Source organism: Ceratotherium simum, unplaced genomic scaffold (genome assembly GCF_057802395.1).
Source record: "Ceratotherium simum simum isolate JZ-2026a unplaced genomic scaffold, ASM5780239v1 HiC_scaffold_43, whole genome shotgun sequence".
NCBI classification, from domain to species: Eukaryota; Metazoa; Chordata; class Mammalia; order Perissodactyla; family Rhinocerotidae; genus Ceratotherium; species Ceratotherium simum.
The window spans coordinates 8,629,350-8,646,227 of NW_028261259.1; the positions used below are offsets into that span (position 1 = coordinate 8,629,350).

The 16,878-nt window shown below is 44.0% G+C and overlaps 1 protein-coding gene across 1 annotated transcript in view; it reads right to left on the reverse strand.

The window, feature by feature from the left end:
• The window catches only part of LOC147911550 (ral guanine nucleotide dissociation stimulator-like), a 29,134-nt gene extending 17,541 nt beyond the window's left edge, over positions 1-11,593 (reverse strand). Inside the window, exons 1-8 of the transcript XR_015551241.1 lie at positions 10,668-11,593; positions 8,143-8,178; positions 7,551-7,772; positions 6,495-6,616; positions 6,327-6,393; positions 5,906-6,168; positions 5,491-5,558; positions 1,936-2,259 (exon numbers count right to left, since the gene is read on the reverse strand). The gene's annotated coding sequence lies outside the window, so the exon portion shown is untranslated. The remainder of the gene's footprint in view (positions 1-1,935; positions 2,260-5,490; positions 5,559-5,905; positions 6,169-6,326; positions 6,394-6,494; positions 6,617-7,550; positions 7,773-8,142; positions 8,179-10,667) is intronic.
• Positions 11,594-16,878: the final 5,285 nt, after the last annotated feature.

Consider the following 16,878-nt stretch of genomic DNA (forward strand, 5'->3'; position numbering starts at 1 on the left):
ACAGTCTTTGACATCGGTCTTAGCTGCACCCTTCCCAATACCATGTCTACTCAGGCAAGGGAAAGAAAAGAAAAAATATACAAATGGGACTACATGAGACTAAAAGGCTTCTGCAAGGCAAAGGAAACGATGAACAAAACGAAAAGACAGGGCCAGCCCCGTGGCTTAGTGGTTAAGTGCGCGAGCTCTGCTACTGGCGGCCAAGGTTCGGATCCCAGACGCTCACAGACGCACCGCTTGTCCGGCCATGCTGAGGCCGCGTCCCACATACAGCAACTAGAAGGATGTGCAACTATGACACACAACTATCAACTGGGACTTTGGGGAAAAAATAAAGGAGGAGGATTAGCAATAGATGTTAGCTCAGAGCCGGTCTTCCTCAGGAAAAAAGAGGAGGATTAGCACGGATGTTAGCTCATGTCTGATCTTCCTCAAAAAAAAAAAGAAAAGACAACCCACGAACTGGGAGAAAATATTTGCAAATCATATATCTGAGAAGGGGTTAATCTCCAAAATATATAAACAACTCATACACCCAACAACAACAAAAAAGATAATCCAATCTAAAAATGGGCAGAGGATATGAATAGACATTTTTCCAAAGAAGATATACAGAAGCCCAACAGGCACATGAAAAGATGTATAACATCACTAATTATTAGGGATATTCATATCAAAACTACATTGAGTGATCACCTTACACCTGTCAGAATGGCTATAACTCCCAAGACAAAAAATAACAAATGTTGGAGAGGATAAGGAGAAAAGAGCACCCTCACACACTGCTGGTGGGAATGCAAACAGTTGCAGCCACTGGGGAAAACAGTATGGAGATTTCTCAAAAATTAAAAATGGAAATACCATAACTTCTAGCTATGCCACTACTGGGTATTTATCCAAAAAAATTGAAATCAACAATTCAAAGAGATTTACGCACCCCTCTGTTCACTGTGGCATTATTCACAATAGCCAAGACATGGAAGCACCCCAAGTGCCCTGCTACAGATGAATGGATAAAGAAGATGTGGTATGTATTATATACAATGGAATACTACTCAGCCAGATAAAAAAGACAAGCTCGTCCTGTTTGCAACAACCTGGATGGACCTTGAGGATATGCTGTTAAATGAAATAAGCCAGACAAAGAAATATGCATGATTTCACTCATATGTAGAAGATAAACATACACAGGGATAAAGAGAACAGATTAGTGCTTACCAGAGGGGAAGGGGGCTGGGGGTTTAGTGAAAGAGTTAAAGGGGCACATGTGCATGGTATGGATAAAAGTCATACTACTTGTGGTAAGCATGATGCAGTCTATACAGAAATTCACAGATAATAATGAACACCCGAAATTACACAATGTTAAAACCCTTTATAATTTCAATAAAATAATTAAAAAAGAAAAAAAATTCATTATTTTTTATGGTTGAATAGTATTCCACTGTGGGGATATACCACACTTTGTGTATCCCTTCACCAGTAGATGGACATTTGGGTTGTTTTCCGTTTTTGTCTACTATAAATAGGTTGTTATCAACATGTGTGTACAAGTCTGTGTATAGACATATGTGTTTATTTCCCTTAGATGGATTCCTAGGAGAGGAATGGCTGGGTAGACGTATGTAATTATTAAAGACGCATCCAAGCTATTTTTCACCAGCACTGATGAGAGTTTCAGTGACTTGACATCTTCAACAACACTTGCTATAGTCAGTTTTTTTAATTTTAGCCATTCTCAAGTGTGGTGGAATCTCATGATGACTGTCACTTACATTTCCCCAATGACTCATGTTGTGAAGGAGAAGGCAAGCCACACACAGACTGGGAGAAAACATCTGCAAATCATATCCCTAGAAAAGGATGTGTATTTATAATATATAAAGAGCTTTTACAACCCAATAGTAAGAAGACAATCAACACGTCATGGCTTGCCAGGAGACAGCACATCAGGTTTGTGATGAGCACCAGGAGGCCCGCCAAGCAGATGAGGATGAGGGCGCAGAAGGGGAGGTCTGGGGAGACAAGTGGTGCGGTGAGCCACGTCCTGTCATCACCCCAGGGCTCCTGGTGACCCCACTGTGCCTCAACTCTCCTTGACAAGGGTTGGCCAACATTCTTCATCATCCAAGGCACTGTGCGCATGGTTCTCTTCGATGAGACACAGCATCAAGATACTCATCTCCTACCATGGGCTAGGACTTCCTGCAGGTTTACCAGGTTTCTCAGTCAAGGTGTCATCTCTATTGGGAAAATATTCTGGAAGTGAATGAAATGGAGAATGCATGTGAGTGTGTTTCACTCTTTTTAATAAAACTTTTTAGACACAGAACAATAAAGGGAACAGTTTCATAAACATCCACCATCTAGATATAACAATGTATATTCCATCCAATTAAAACAATATTTCATCAATGTATAAATTATTAACACTTGCCACCCTTGATTCATCCCATGTTTTCAATGAAATATTAAAGTCAAGTAGACATCATGATGTTTCACCCAATTTTAGTTTCCATTTCTAAAAAGTGAGCACACTTTGCTACAAAATCCAAGACCATTATCACAGAACAAAAGTGTAATAAATTAAACCAAATTCATACCTCTGGGCACAGAGGACTGAATTTGGGCTGGACTTTCTTAGGACGGTTGGGGGGAGAATGGGTCATCACAGTTGGCAAGCCTATGGGATCTCTCTAAATTTGTAAAATCCCACTCAAATGTGTTCTTCCATGCCTGGAAACACATCATCCCCTTCTCCTTTATCTATTTGCTTAATATTCATTTTCTAGGATTAACCTACAATGTAATATCCTGCAGGAAGTCTTCTCTGATTACCACCTCCAAGTATGAGTTTGTTCACATCAAATAATTGATAAGTTTCAATTCTCTATTCTTGTTCTTGCCAGCTACAACATAAACTCCAGGAGGGGAGGACACACAGCACCCAGTGGGCATGGGGGGAGGGGTGCAGGTCCCCCTACTTGTACCTCTATCCAGACAAACTCTTAGAGGTGTGCTGTCTGATATGGAGCAGCAACAAGTCTCTTTTTGAATTAAAATTAATTTTAGTTAAATAAAATAAAAAATCTAGTACCTCAGTAACATTAAAAATCAGTACAAATAAAGACCAGTCACAATACCATCCTTCGAGTACTCAACAGCCACATGTGACTATGCACTGGAGAGCACCGACATAGAACATTCCAACACTACAGAAAGTTCTAGCGCATTGGTGCTCATCTGGAGCGGGACTGGGTAAACTATAGTCTGTGGATCAGAAACCACATGACACCCAAACCTGTAAGTCTGCTTCACACACAACTGGAGACCCTCACTGACCCTCTGGCCCAGTGGCTTTCAGTGCAGAGATAAGGAAACAAAAGTCCAGAGAGGGGAGGTGTCTAGCTTGAGGTCACAGAGTTGTCTAGGAGAAGGTGACGGCCTCCTATATTACACTGGTGTCCTTTTCTCTCTCTCAATGGTGGGTAAAGACTGGGGGACTATGCCACCTCCTGCCAGCCTGAGAAAGTTCAATGCTCTCTCAGCCCCAGGCATCCAGAATCCCCAGAAAGTCCTCATTTCTTTTCACAATGACCAGGGAGCCTTATCATTCCCAAGGACACTCTTCCTGACCAGGGTCAAGTTCTGCAGCTGGGTCCATTCTGGGTCAGCCACAGGAATTCCTCATAGATGGCAACTCTGTCCAGCCTATGTGCCAAGGCAGCAAGGTACACAGGGAGTCCACTCCAGTGTGGTTACTGTGGGGGACAGACCTGGAAGGGCACAAGGGATGAACAAGGATGTCTAGAATTCTACCCTGATTCTAGATTCCCTGCTTCTGGGTTCTGTCCAAGATAACTTTCTGCAATAATGTAAACATTTGTCTGCACTACCAAATACACTCATTATTAGCCCCATGTTGTTATCAAGCACTTAAAATGTGGCTAGTGTGTGTGAGTGAGGAACTGAATTTCTCATGTAATTTAATTTTAAGTAATTAATTTATAAATAAATAACCACAGGGAGAACATTTTTGAAACATTTGAGAAAGGACTTCTGCAAATGCATAAAAACAATGAGAACACTGGTAAAAAAAGGTCAAAATCAACTTTTCAGAAGTCTAGAAATTAATCAACGGCTTGTAAGAATCTGAGGAGGGTTTAGTGAAGAAACATGGTGGAATCTTGATAACGGGAGCAAACTTTGTGGCATTATAACTTGCACTATTCCCATCCTGCTCTCACAATATCCTGCATAACTTTGAAAACCATCAGTCTCAGAACCATGGTAGCTAAGACAACCAGCAGCCAAGCAGACATGATGGGTTTGGAGCTCTGAAAAGAGCCATCCCCATTGAACTGTCACTAGCTGACCTGCCTGGCAGCTTCCCGAATAAAGCCCCATGTTCAGGGCTTGTCCTTACTTGACTCAGAGCTTGCCCAGGGAGGAAAGTCTGTCCCCAGGGCACTTGCTAAAAATATTCAGGGCTAATTGTTTTCTATTGTAGCTGCCTGAGGGAGTGATACCAGCTGAGGCAGGCAATGGTGAGCCAAAAACTTAGAAGAAAAATTGGGGGAATGAGATGTCCACAGGGGGCTTTGAAAAGCTCCAGTGTATTTGCGGGCATCTAGACGGCCACAAGTGCTCATTGCTGTGGCACGCCCAGGAAAGACTTGAGACCATCTTAATCTCTCACCTCTAGTTGAAGGGTTGGCTCAATATCTGAAAACTTGATTATGTATTACACAATATTAATAGAATAAGGGCCAATACCACGCAATCTCGACCACATATACAGAAAATAATTTTACAAAATACAACGCTCTTCATGTCTAAAAAAGAAAACACTCAACAAATTAGGAATAGAAAAAAACTTTCTCAACCTATAAACAGCATCGATGAAAAACCCACGGCTAACACCATATTCAATGGTGAAAGACTGAAAATTCCCCCCTAAGACCAGGGACAAGACAATGATGTCTTCCCATATCTCGTATGTTAATCACAGGTACTAGAGGTTCTAATGAGGGCAATTAGGCAAGAAAAAGGAATAAAAGAAACCCAGATTGGAAGGGAAGAGGTAAAACTATTTGTTTTGCAGATGAGAAGATATTGTATATAGAAAAACCTAAAAAATACACTCCTCCCCACACATAATATGTGAATCGTATCCTAATAGGTGTATAAAAAATTTAAATTGCCCCATGTGGTTAGTGGCTCCACTATTGGAGAGCACAGTTAGACTGCTGATATTTGTTGAAAGTCTCCAGAAGAGGAGGAGGAGCAGGATGCTGGAGGTTGGTGGCACCAAATGTTAATGCTTTTCTCATCCCCCGAAAACCTATGGAAGGAGATGTTAGGATTAGCTGACAGGGATGTGGGGCAGAATGGGCACGATGTAAGTGACTTCCAGATCAATGATGTGTCACGGGAGCTCAGAGTCATCAGCCACCAGCTCAGCCAATGCTTCCAATCTCCTCAACCTACATCAAGTCGGTGACCAGGCAGGAGTGGAATATGTCTCACAGCTGGCTGCCTCTGTAGAGCTTGGTGACCTAGAACAAACGCGAGGGAGAGTGGGTGAGGTGGAGGTCTCCTGGGGACGCTGCGGGCCACTGGAGCCAGTGAAAGATCACAGACCTTGGGGCAAGGGAGACCTGACTTCAAATCCTGGCTCTGTCCCTAACTCACTGTGTGACCTTAGGCACAATACTCCCAGTTCTGAGCTTCAGTTTACCCATGTGAGAAATGGGGATGGCAGCTAGGACATCACCTCTGGACACTGAGAGAACCCAGACATGCAGGGAAAGTGAAGGGTTGAAACATCACATAACAGATGTAAGTCAGATGGAGGAATGATTGTGCCCTTAGGGCAAGGAGAGACGGGAGAGGGAGACCCCACCTGGTCTTGGGTGTCCCCGAGCAGTGCGGTGTACTCCAAGGATGTGGGCTCCGAGTTGCTGAGGTTCCAGCTGATGATGCAGAAATGTAGCTGGTGCTCTCTCTGGATGGATAAACTCTGGGCTGCAGAGCCTGGAGCCACCGAGAGGAAGAGCAGACAGGTGGAGACTGTCGGCTCCCAGCACAGAGGCATGGTGGCCCACAGGGTCAGGGTGGTGGGTACAGACAGCGTCCACACTGGTGGCTGCCACATCCTTCTCAGGCCTGGGGACAGAGGGATGTGGGGACTCTAGAGAGAGGTCATGAAACCTCTGGGGGTGGGGGCCAGAACAGGAAGGAGGAAATGGGAGGACAGTGGGGAGACAGAGAGGGGTGGTCACAAAAGTGGTCATTAGGGGCAAATGCTCAGGGGAGGGTCTCACCTGAGGGAGAGCAGTCTGCAACTCGAGTAGAAAGGGCCCAGGCTGCTCTTCTTGAACAAGGATCCAGCTGGGGAGGAAGGAGGAGGAGGAGGAGCAGGAGGGACAGGGGTTGAGGGAGGTGCTGGGTGGGATTTAACCCACCAGGAGCTGTTGGGACCAGGGTCTCACCAGGCTCTGCAGGGCCCTCTCAGTGGAGTCGATCGTGGCTTAGTCTTTGCTCATATCTGAGGAATACCAGAGGATGGAGATGGTGATGTTGACTGTGAGGGTCTTCAGGTTGTTCCCCAAAGCTGCAAGACGAGAGGGAGCGCGATGGCCGTCTCTGAAAGCTGGCCTGAGACCACACCAGAGTCCTGCACTCATTATAATCTGTCGTCTTCTGTCCCAGTGGCACCACCATCCACACGTGCGGTCACCCAAGTCAGAACCAGCATATCTGCTCAGCTCCTCCTCCCTCCCAGTAACATCCATTCACCTTGCACACTGGTCCTCACATACATTCCCTCTCTCCATCCCTGTCCTAGCTCAGGTCTTAACTTCCTTCACCCGGACAAACACCCCAGCAGGCTCACTGGTTGCTCTGTCTAAAGGATGTTCTACATGGACCACTAGAAGGATCTTTCTGAAATGAATACCCCACTAGGGCCACCATTGCTCTAGTACCACCCATGGCTCCCTATGGCCTTCAGTGTTTAGTTCAACCTTCTTGACCTGGCACTCAAGGCTCTACACAATCTGGCTCCTGCTGACCTTTCAGTCTCATTTTATCCATCTACTGCGGGTTAATTATTATGCTTCATGCAACCCAAATTCGTTTCAATTCTCCCCGTACGGAATGTTGTTTCTGGCCAGAGCCTTTGCTCATGGAATCCCCTCTGCCAGGAAAACCCTTCATCCTCTATTTGCCGGGGTCCCTCCTACTCATTCTTAAAGACTTCATTCTGGTGAAACTTTCTCTAGCAAGTTCTTCCCCTCCAAATTATGCCAGGTGCCTCTCCCCGAAATATCCCATATTGTATTATAATGGTGTGTTAATTTCACAAGACTAGGGGCTCTCTGAGGGCTGGCCTTAGACTGAATCGTTTGTGTAATCTTTGTAATCAGCATGATTGCACTAAAACCAGAATTTCACACCATGGCTTCCCAGCTCCTGGATCACAACTGGCTCGTGGGGGAGTGGGGCCAGAGAGATTCTCTTGGGAAGGAAAAGGCACCCCCAGATACTTGTGGTGGCTTCTGGTGGCACAGGTGATGAGCAAGTATGCAGGGACCTGGTGGCCGGCTCGGGAGCTGTGGAGAGGGCTGTCAGCAGGAAGGGACAGAGTGGGAGGAGCCCCCAGGCTCACACAGGCTCCATCACTGGCTGTCTCAGGACCACCATTCACAGGTGAAGCATAAATGAGAGTGAGGGGACGGGTGACTGTGTGAGCAGAGGGATGAGCAAGCCTGTGGATGAGAGGAGCCCAAGAGAGAGAGATAGGTGAACAAGAGAGACTGAACTCGGAATAGAGACAGATAGACAGGCAGAAAAATGGGAAGATGGATGGGATACCTGGAAAAGGAGGACCAAGAGTGGGGCTCTAGGAGAATTAAAGTGAAAACCACGTGGGGTCAGAATGTGGTGGAGAACATATCTGTGTCTAAAGCTTTCTCACAATGGGCTGGGACTCTCCACCAGAACACGGGAGGGAGAGAAGGGATGAATTAGGGCAATTCCAGGTGCCTCCCTCACCAAGGACAGCAGGTGAAGGAGAACAAGTGCTCTCCAACCTCAAATGCAGACGGAACATAGGAGATCAGGGCCAGGAATACTCACTGTTGGTAGTCGGGGCCACGGCTCCATAGGTGTAACCTGTGGAGAGAAGGCGAGAGGAGCTGAGCAAGAGTTGGGGTGAACATAAAGAATTAAGGGAGAGGAAGGATGTAGGGACCTTTGTGGGAAAAGCAGAGGGGAAAGCAGAGGGGACGAGTGGAGGGGTGTTCAGGGGGAAGGCAACGAGATGGAAGGTGGTTGGACCCAGTGATCACACAGTGATGAGAAGACTGAACCCAGACCAGGAGGATAGAGAGATGGATCATAGCTCACTTTAGAGCAACGGAGGGAACACAGAACTCCGACTGGGAGAGAGAGCATGGCTGTAGCACAGCCCCTCACCACTGACGTAGAGGCTGTCCCCGTCCAGGGTGAAGGAGCCCAGGTGGGTGACGCACTGGGTCTCATGGCTCAGCTCCCAGTAGAGTCACTCTCTGTCCAGCCTGGGACCTGCGGGGGTCAGAGTGGAAGGTGCAGATGATGTCCACCACAGTGGCTGCCCCACCCTTCTCAAGCCTGGGGGAGGAAGATCATGGGGATGTGGAATACTGAGCAGGGGTCATTCTGGGTGTGGAAAGTGAGAGAGGGGAAGGGAGGAGGCTGATGGAGATGCTGAAGGGGCTGCTCTGATGCCTGCAGGGGCTCTCCTAGGTGTCTCCCGTGTGAGACAACCCCCTCACAAGTAAGGCCTGACTTCTTTTAGGATGTGGAGGGGGGCCTGTGAGTGGCAAAGAGGGGTGAACACACAGACCTGGGTGAGGGGGCGCCTGCAGGTCTGCACGGACAGCAGCGAGGAGCACAGTCAGTGCCCTGTGCCATCTGACACATGCAGGCAAGAAAGTACCGTTATGTTCTCTCGGTTCTACACTCCAAGATCTTTTCTTTCTACTTCTTTCCTACTCCACAGCCATCACCCAGGCCTAGGGAACAATCATCTTATTCCTAATCTTATTCCCAGCACATCCCATCTTGCATATTAAGTCTTCATTCTTAACCATGAAGTCCATTTTTACCCACATGCTTAGACCAAACCCTAACCACATCATCCTTCTACTCTCATCTCTCCAGAGTCTTCCCACTGGTCTTAGAACAGAGTCACAAGTCACCCCTGATCTGGTCCTGCCTTTCCCCCCCTAGCTGGTGTGGCTCACACCCCTCCCCCTGTGTTGACTCGGCTCAGCCATCCCTCTTCTCAGTTCATGGACACACCAGGCTCTCTGCTTCAAGGGTGTCCTGATGCGGTCCCTCTGCCTGAAATGCTCTCTTGAACACACTCCCACACCCTCACTCCAGTCTAACCCTCTGACCACCTAAATCCAGTCCCAACTCCAGCTCTCAAGCTAAATATCAGTCCTTCTCAAGAGGGCTTCACTGCCCCCTCAGGTTGATTCCCCTTGTGCCAAATTCCTACATCACACTCACCATTAACTTTTCAAAATCCAAATTCCCAAATACAATATAAATCCCATGGAGGTGGGACAAGGTCTCTCTGGTTGTCCAGGTCCCCATGCATGTGGCCCAGGGCCTAGCTCATGAGATGAGGAACCATCCCGGTTTGTCTAGGACTGCCCTGGTTTGAACACTAAACGTCCTGTGTCCTGGAAATCCCCACTGTCCTGAATAAACGAGGATGGTTGGTCACCATAAATTATACACTCAAAGACTATCTATTGCATGACAAGCACACATTCCCCTCAAGAACATCACAGGAAAGCTAGAATGAAAAAGGCACACACACATACACACACAATTAGTAGAGGCCAACAACTAAATACAAAATTACTTAACAAGATTCTCTGCAACGTGAATCACCAGACCGTTATTTCAGAAAAGTTTCAAGAAACAAAGTTAATTCCCTTTAGAAGGCAAGGTGGAGAGGACAGTCTTTTTGGAAACTAGCGCCCTTCCCTTCAATCTACAGTGTTGCTTAGTACTCCTCCAAATGATTTGAAATGTCATAAAGAAAAAAATGCTCAAAATAAATCTGGCTACTGGCAAATTCAATTTTAAATTTGTTATTAATACAAAGAAGTTCCAATCATCTTTTTCCCTGAATGCTCCTCTATTTCAAATTTTTGTGGAGGATTTATAGGACTTTAGAAGTCAAATTGAATGGGTCTAAGGAATGTTGCTGAGTATCCCTGCTAATATTTCATGGGATGTCTTCTAATACTACATACACACGCAAAACATTTCTGTTATTATACTATATGTAAATCCTGACTTTTGAGTATTATGCAATGCAAGTAAATCTATATTTTCTACTATAATACACATTTGCAGTTATTTACGTTTGTTTCATGTGTTTTTATTTGCATATAACTGTACTTACTGAAATATTTACCACACAGAACCACACACAGCTTACCATCTTTCCATCCATCAAACATCAACAATATTTCTCAAGATACCCTCACTCTCAGTGACTCCATGTGGTGACAACCTGAGCCCAGGAAAGCCCACTGGCAGGTCTTCTGCACAGCGGAGGCTGCCGGAACCTGTTGGTACCAGGTCCACAGGGTACTCACCTGGTCACACAGAAATCCATGGATCAGCGAGGACAGGTGGACCCTGAGCCTGGTTTCACCTCAAACTTGAGCTCCACGGATGCTTTTCGTGTCTGAGGGGCGATAAAAAGCACAAACAAGCTTTTGAGGCCTTTTATAGGGTGTTGGATGGAAAGGCTACACCATTCACTTTTCTATTTTTGTATTTACTGATTTAACTGTAACTATTGACTGTGGCTGGATTTTCCCGATTCCTATCCAGCCACCTGCTGCTCCCCGAGATGGGAGAAAGCAGCTTCGTGCTGTGTGCACTTGAGTCGCTCAACTCACTTGGCTGGACAGAGACTTTTTGGTGACTCTGGACCCTTTAAACAAGCTTGTCATTTAGGGACCCTGTAAGTGACTTGCTGACTTGTCAACAATTTCCACACTTCATTCAGGGCTCGGGAGATTTTCAGGCCCTGGAGCAGGTTTCCCAACCTTGGCACAACTGATATTCCGGGCCGGATAAACCTGGCAGGCGGTCCTGGGCCCTGGAGGACGCTGAGCAGCATCCCTGCCTCCCCCTCTAGATGCCAGGAGCGCCCCATTTGTAACAACCCAAACACCGTCTGCAGACGCGGATAAGCCCCCTGGGGACAAAATCACATGGAGGACGATGACGGGGACTCTGAGGAGGGGACAGCGGCTCCCGGAGCCAGGAGGAACAGCAGCCTCGGGCGCACTGAGCCAACAGCCCCGGGGGAAACGGGGCTCCGGGAGGACGGAGGGACGCCAGGCCCTGACGGGGCTTCCCCTGGCCCAGGTCCCTCCCTGGACCGCGACTGGAGCCAGGACAGCCCGCCGCTCACGGAGCACCGCCCATGAGGGTGAACGTGCACAGGAATGCTGTCCGCGCCAAGAAGACGGAACACGCCACGCAGAACGCCCGCTCCATCCATGGCGCCGCACGCGCTTCCGGTTCTGGTCTCGGGCGGGCGTTCGGGGAGGAGGAACGTTTGGGCGCTGCGGGTTGAGGCGGCGGGCGGGGCGAGGCCACACACCCCAGCCTCGGGGGAGGTGTCTAGTTTCTATAGCGAGTGAGAAGCTGGAAAGTGGGCTGGGTCAGCATCAGGGACAGGGACAAAATCTAGGGGCGGGGCAGTGTGCGGGAACCAGTTCTAAGGGCAGGCTGTGGGCGGGGCCAAGGCTGTGAGTGACAGCAGGCCTGGGAGGCGGTTCTGTGGGCGGGAACAAGGTTGCGGGTGGGGCAGTGATCCGGGACCAGGCTGTGGGTGGGGACGAGGTTGTGGGCGGGGCAATGAGACGGAACCAGGCTGTGGGCGTGGTCCAGGCTGTGGGCGGAGCCAGACCCGAACGTTGTGGGCGGAGACCAGTTCCAGGGGCGGGAAGAGGCGGGGTTGTGGCTGGAATAATTCAGGCAGACTTCACAGGGGGAGGAAATCAGCTCCACGGGCGGGGCTGGAGGCAAGGTTTTCCGTGGACCCCTAGACTGTACAGGTAGCTGGATGTTGAGCAGCTGTTCTTCATTCCTTTCCCCACCTTTACACAGCCTCATAGAATGATGTGCCCATATTTAGAATTCTAAATTTTTTGTGCATTTGTTGTTGTTAATTTCGTTAAAAAATTGGATCATATATTCACATTTCTCTACAACTTGCTGTTCCAAGCCAGTAGATAAGGATATAACGCTATTTTAATTTTAAAAATCTGGGGGGAGGGAGGCCTACGTCATAGGTGCACGTATAGGAAAACTTCAAAGAGTGGTGCAAAGTCAATAAAATATTCTCACTTTACCACTGTCTCCCGGTACTTTTGCACAGAGATAAACATCCTTTCCTCCTCTATCCTTCCAGACATACTGTGTATATGTGGGACTGTGTATATGTTCAAGACCAAGAGGGATGTCCCCAAGCAAAACCTGAAGCCCATGAATTGTCTCATGCATCAGAAGTTAATGAGAAGAGATTTAATTTTCTGGTGGAAGGAGATGAACCAGTGATGAATCCATAGGAAGACAACAAAGAAACAAGAGAATTTTCCCATTTAAAAGGTCAAAGGAAAAAGTGAGAAAGAAAATGTATTCATACTATCTGACGTAGCACATCTCTGGATAAGATTCATATGCTATAAAATGGTAAACACATGTCATAAAACAGTAGACATCGAATTTTGATTTATCCTAATTCATTAAATAGTTATATTGGGCAAGGGGAATTATGTTTTTCACATATGTACGAGCTTTTCATGCTGATTTTTTTCAGAGAAGAAAGCAACTATAAATAGTCAAAAGCTGAAAAATGAAAAAGCTGTATGAGTAGCTAATTTAGAAATATAGATTTTCAACCAGAAATTTAAAGTTGTTGTTTTTAGAACCAGAGTCATGAATGGGGAAGGTAGCTTTTCATTATAAGGCTTGGAGTATTATTTGAGAGATGTGCGTATACATACACACACGCACACACACGGGAGCCAGAATTTGTATTCCAAAGGGATCATCTAACTCTACAAAGAATTTGTAAAAGGATTCACTTTGCAACAGTAGAACGTATTTTGAAAATTACAGACTTCATGCATTAAAAAAGCTGTCATCATCCCGGTGGAAAAATGAATGAGGCATCACGTTCCAACCCACATGGTGATAAGCATTTTACATACATTACTCTTGAGTTTTCTCACAGCAACCCATAAGGAAGATGGTATTATCTATCTCCATTTTGCAGATGAGGAAACTGGTGACAGCATATTGCTAAAATTTTCATATAAGTTCTCAATAGATATTGTTTTATGTTAAAATTGTTTATTGAATTTTCTTTTCATTAATAAAATGATATGTGTCACTCTTACAAATAAGCAAAGGCTGTGTAAAAACAATTTAGCAAAACTACAGTTTTCTTTTGATATAATTAAATATAACAATCACTTTATTATTTTTCTGCTCTCTGCCTCACATCTACGAAGATACTTCCTATCCTAAAGGCTTACTAGAAAACTCTACTAAAAATCAAGAATCAGGGAATACCCATATTATGCAAGGTTCCTGAATACATGCAAAAAAAGCCATTATAACAAATTTTTGTACCAAAATCTTAGATCATTCATGAACTGATAACAACACAAATCATGATTAGGCAAGGTATTTCTGTAGAATGACAAATATTTAAACTTTAGACATTTAGAAAGGTAGTTCATTACAGTAACTAATGTGTATAAGAAGAATTTTTTCAAACACACTAAGTGCCAGGAAATCATTTGACAAAATGCACTGCAATATTATTCACAATAGCCAAGAGATGGAAACTACCTAATTGTGAATCCGTTGGTGAAAGGATGAAGAAAATCTGGGGCATCTATACAATGGAATATTATTCAGCCTTAAAAAGGAAGGAAATCCTGTATTCAGAATTGCTTGACTGTATCATTTCAGTAGCCATGTGCTTTCTTCCTTAGTCCCCTCTGGTCCATTCACCAACCAGGAACCAGGGTGATCCTTTTACAACGTAAGCGCAACAACATCTAATGGATCCCTAAAAGAGATTTTGGAGGTGGACTGCCTGGGTACCAGCTGTGTGACATTGGTCAATTATCTAACCTCTAATATTCCTCATCCATACAATAGAGGTTAATAGTATTGTCTCCATGGCATTGTTGTGAGGATAAAATGAGTGAATACATGTCTGATGCCTAGAAAGTGCCTGGCACATGATAAAGCATCATGAAAAATTTAACTGTAATTATAATCAAATTAAATATTGTGATGGCCTATTAATTAAGTTGAACCATATGAAATTTCTAATATTCAACCATTTTGACCCATTATTATTGTTGAATAAATGATAAAACTCAGTCTAGGCAGGTTTGATAGACTCAAAAAGGATTGGATAAATGAAAATATTATTAGAAAAAATAAGCTGAAATAGATTGCTTTGCAATTTACAAAGCAGTTTCTCATACTTTGTTTCATTTAATCTCTATAGAATGCTTTTCAGGGTATTATTACCACTGTCTCTGAAGGAGTAACTGACTTTCCCCAAATCACACCACATTAAATAACACAATTAGAGTGGAAACATCATTTCAAGTATAAATCCCATATGATATTTTGTTTCCCCTTCAGAATATCATCGGTCCTCACAAGAAAGTGATGAAATAATGCTGATTCCTAGGAACTTATTCTTAAAGAGACATACTCTCAGATGATAAAAACTACGTCTTTGAAACAGGGGTGTTGCGAGAAGTAACTTGGAACCAATGCTTTCTGGGTTTTCAAGTCCATGATTAGACTTCTGGTAAACAATCAAAGAAGGGAAAGGGTGAAAAATAGTCCAGAATGAAAAAAGTTTGACGTATATGTAACATTATTGATCTCCTCAAGATTCTCTTTTTGTTTATGGTCTGTGTCACCCTACTAGAATATAAATGCTCTTAGGGTAGATCACTGCTATTGTGCAGCAAGAAGTAGGCACTGAGTAAATATTTATTAAAGGAATGAAAGTGGCCTTGAATACATCTGCTCTTTACTCACCAGAGAACAGCCCCATAGCAGGCAAATGGCATCATTAACAAAATTTTAAAAATCATATCCTTATTAGCTCGTAACCATGGATACAAGGCTCCCATTTATTTCATACTTTCTAAGTACTTAAGCATTCTGTTGTATTAGGGAGTGTTTCCACAGCCTTTCTGTAAAATAAAGCAATAATTTTTGGCCCATTGATTGCTGTTTCTAGCAGGGCCCATCTCTATACTTACCTCGAAACAATTAACTATAGATTTGTTTTCCCAATGAACAGCGATTTGGTATGGAACCTGTTTTATCAGTGTCATGCTAAAGTAGACATTTGATATGTCTTTAAGGGGTGATATGGATAATAATGTTGATGCAGAAGAAGACAAGTGGAAATTCTCTCTGGTCTCTATCAAGTGCATCTGGGTGAAGGGTATCTTGTTGTCACTGGATTTCAGAACTCAAAAAGACTCCTCCAACTCCTCATGTTACAGGTAAAGAAACTGAGGTCTAAAGAGGTTGAGAGATTTGACCAAGACTAATGCCTGGGACTAGAGAAAGATCCTCTGATTCTCAGCTGGCCACATTGTCATAAGATCTCCAGCTCCAAACAGCCAAGAGAAGCAAGTCTGTTGCTTTCCAGACAGAAATGATTCCCCTTCACGTTTTTACTTTTTCCCCCTTAGGTGCCTGCTCTGCCATGACAAGGAATTTATCTGATGTTTATGCTAAACTTAAGAAGATGAAAATGCTCCTGGCAAACACTTGTGATTCAGTGTGGCACTGGCGACCACAGTCATGAAAAAATGAGAATCAAAAGAATAAGAGGTAAATAATATTAGAGAAGAAGAGAAAATCTATTAATTTAGTGGGATATAACTTATAAAGTTTAGAACTGGTAAATAAGTGCAGTAATGTATAAGGAAGCTAGATTCCTATATGAAACATCAAAAATCCTGTTACATGAGCAAGAATTAGTTTAAACATGTAAGCAATTATTCCATTCACAAAAGCAATGAATTATTTAAGATGAGTTGTTAAATAATTGGAACTACACATTAGTTATATGAAGAAGATTATAAAGAGATACAAAGCGTGTAAAAGCTCTGATTAAATGCAGAGATATACTATACTTGTGATTGAAAACAGTGTTTCAAAGATATCAATTTTCCAAACATTATTCAGCTTCCATGTGCTTCAAATCAACTTTTAAAATGATGTAGTGTTTGTTTTATAGACTAAAAGATATCCATTTGTAAAATAAAACACTGGACCATCAACTAACATTATTCACAAGTAAATCATTCCAAATGGATTATAAGGGCTAAAATTAAAAGTAAAAATCCCCCACGTATAGCAGTGGTGGATGACAATATAGAAGAATATCCATAATCTTAAAATTAGTGAAGATATTCTTAATATATATGCTTAAAGATGTCTGGTTGAAAAGAGGAAGGAGAAAAAGTAAAATGGAACGTGATATGGTCTCTGATTTTCTTTCAGAGACTTAATCTAGAGAAAAATATTCCAGTCTACGATATTGGATAAAGAAATAGAAATCTGTGATAATTACACAAATAATGAAAGGACATATATAAATGGTAGCATAATGTATCAGATAGCTTCTGCTGTATAACAAACCAACCTAAAATTTGGTGGCTACAAATAAGAATAGTTTATTTTTTCTCAAGATTCTGTGGGCTAACTGGGCAGTTATTTTTATCT